Source organism: Cyprinodon variegatus, unplaced genomic scaffold, assembly GCF_000732505.1.
Source record: "Cyprinodon variegatus isolate N-32 unplaced genomic scaffold, C_variegatus-1.0 Scaffold1797, whole genome shotgun sequence".
Taxonomy (NCBI): domain Eukaryota; kingdom Metazoa; phylum Chordata; class Actinopteri; order Cyprinodontiformes; family Cyprinodontidae; genus Cyprinodon; species Cyprinodon variegatus.
Genome location: NW_015152250.1, coordinates 71,570 through 74,314, shown reverse-complemented (window position 1 = coordinate 74,314; position 2,745 = coordinate 71,570). Strand labels below are relative to the sequence as shown.

Genomic DNA, 2,745 nt, shown 5'->3' with positions numbered 1-2,745 from the left:
GTCCATCAGGTTTGGTGTCAGCAGGTAGCTGGGTGGAGCTGAGCTGCTCCAGCAGAGCCAAGCCTTCTATCAGTAGCTTTATATGGTTCAAAAAAAGCTCAGATGGAGATGGAAAAGTTGCTGAAGGAAATCCTTACAGATTTAAAGCCAGAGATGGAGAGAAGTATTTTTGTGTGGCACAGAATGATCTAGGAAATAATACATCATTATTGATTCATTTGACTGTTTACGGTAAATAGTCTAAATAATATTTTTGTCATTATGATCTTGCTCTATGCACATTTTACTTAGTATGTTTTTTCATTAAGGTTCACTTTATGGACCTCTTTACTGGGGAGCAATTCCAGTCGGATGTATTGTGTTTGCATGTCTGTTCACTGGTCTTTGGTGAGTATATCATGTAAAAGTGTCAGAATAGATAAAATCAGCATTTCAATTTTCATAAAAAATACAAAAAATATATCATTTAAGGTCTTTTTATTTCTTCTTTCCTCTTCCACTCTTATTACTTCTTTCTATTTGATACATTTGATTTCCTAATTAGCACTCTTATGTGACCGGTGAAAACTGAGTAACTCCTTTATTTGTCACGAGTTTGGTGCAGATGAATGGTCTGGTTATCCATTCCATTCACCTGCATATCTCCGCCCAGTTCTCATTACCACTCACCTGATCCACCTGCTTCAGCCTCTATATAGCCGGCCTTCAAACCAGTCATCACTGCCAGATTATTCAAGCCTTTGGTGAGAGTTCTCTTGCGTACCTGTGTGTTCTGATTGCCTGATCCTGACTAGTTCTGCCTCTGGACTTTGGAACCTGCCTGTCCGCATTCTGATCTGTTTGCCTAACCTGTCATTGGACTCCTGCCGCATTTCTGCGTGTTTGTTAAGCAAACCAAAACTTCCCCAACTCCGTTCTGGATTTCCCTTCGGCACCTCTTGGGAACTCTGATCTTCTGGCTCTGACCACTGAGCATGTCTAGGACACCAGATTTGGCTTTGCATTCTGGATTACCTTGCCTTCCTTCGTCTCCTTCTTCCTGATCTCCTGCCTGTCTTCTGACTTCCGAGACACTGGCGTCTGGGACCCTGTGGGTTGTGCCCCCCGGGTCTCATTGGCAGCCTGCTGGCTGGAACCAATCTCATTCTCTGAGCTTGGACTCAACTATAAGACCAGGTTAGTGACTCACATGTTCATTATCATCCACCGCCAGATAAACGTGGTCACTAACCTGTGGCCTCCTCCTGCAGAGGTTCCTGCCTTAGATGCTGACGCTATTCACAGCAGTTGCGTCTTTAATACACTTTTTGTTAAATTTAACTGTCGAATACTGGGTCCTTTTGACTGACATAATTTCTCTGTGAAAGCAAGGTTGGATTAATGACCTCCTTTTTAACTTATTATGTCTGTACAACTAATTTATCTGAAAGCTATCTGAAAGTAGGCTCATTGAAAAGGCTCAAGTGGAGAAATCTCTATCTAAATCTAGCTCTTCTCACCTTTGTCTGCTGCTGGGAGTTATAATGAGGCTCATTTACATCTCATTTAGAAGCCATACCCACTGTAAATCTCCCAACTGTAAATCTGTAAGGTACAGGGGGGACAAAAAAAACATCTAAAAGCTCATGATAGTAATGGGGGTGTTTGGCAAGTGAAGCTAACATTACAATTAAAATGATACTTTGGGTAATGGCTAACACAGATGTTCTGAGAACACAAAACAAAAACTATAATGTATGGAAACTCGACCCATAAGAAACAGAAACCTATTTTTGCAGATCTCATTACCTACAATGAAGTAATTAATATGGGCATATTTTCTCTTTGCTGGAGTCTTCTTTGGGGATATAAGTATCTCAGAAGTTTGCATTGTGAGTCTGCGCAGCTAAAGAATCCCACTTTATGTTGTACATTATGGCTGAAGTTAATCTTCAACGTGTTGAAAAGCATCCGGTTTCTCAAAGAAACACTTCCGAACACTCTCGACATAACGGTCTCGGTTCAGCTCGGCTGCAACAATCTTTGTGGTACATCTCCAATTAATATTGTTACACCGGTCATTTTGCTGGCGTTTAACGGTCACTGCATTACAGTGTTTGCTTGGAGGGCGGGGGCAATAACAAAGGAAACAAAAGAGGGCTTCCCTAATTTCTCAGAATATCACAGATTTATTTTTAAAAAAACAATCGAAGAAATAAATTGAATAAAACAAAACAAAAAATAATTAAAACCCGGCATTTTATTGCTCAGTGTTATAGTATCCTGTTTGATGGTGCCACTTTTCTATATTTATTCACTGGATTGGTGATTGGGCTTTGGTAGTACAGGGTTGAAGGGAAGCCACCGGCCATAATATTAGTATTCCCTAGTTAGACCAGTCGCAATGTAAACTACATCAGCCCTACAGAATCGGAAAACGATTATATTCTCATATTCAGGGGGGCTTGAGTCTTTTAAAATAAAGATAAATTCATCACTTTAACACACACTTGCTGTTTTTGCTGTTTCATAGCATAAGTAGATCACTTTAACTTATATTAAAAGAATAGCCACATCACATTGCATAGTCATTATGATGTCAATGAAGTCTCTAAATCAGGGGTGCCCAACCTTATTTAAACCAAGAGCTACTTTTGAAGTTGATGGCATGCCAAGATCTATCTATCTATCTGTCTGTCTGTCTGTCTGTCTGTCTGTCTGTCTGTCTGTCTGTCTGTCTATCTATCTATCTATCTATCTATCTAT

At 40.0% G+C, this 2,745-nt stretch overlaps 1 long non-coding RNA gene across 1 annotated transcript in view; it reads left to right on the top strand.

Annotated features, from left to right (window-relative positions):
• Window positions 1-6: 6 nt before the first annotated feature.
• Window positions 7-2,745, top strand: part of LOC107104571 — an 8,256-nt gene continuing 5,517 nt past the window's right edge. Inside the window, exons 1-2 of the long non-coding RNA XR_001482265.1 lie at window positions 7-231; window positions 309-387. This is a non-coding gene — a long non-coding RNA (uncharacterized LOC107104571). The remainder of the gene's footprint in view (window positions 232-308; window positions 388-2,745) is intronic.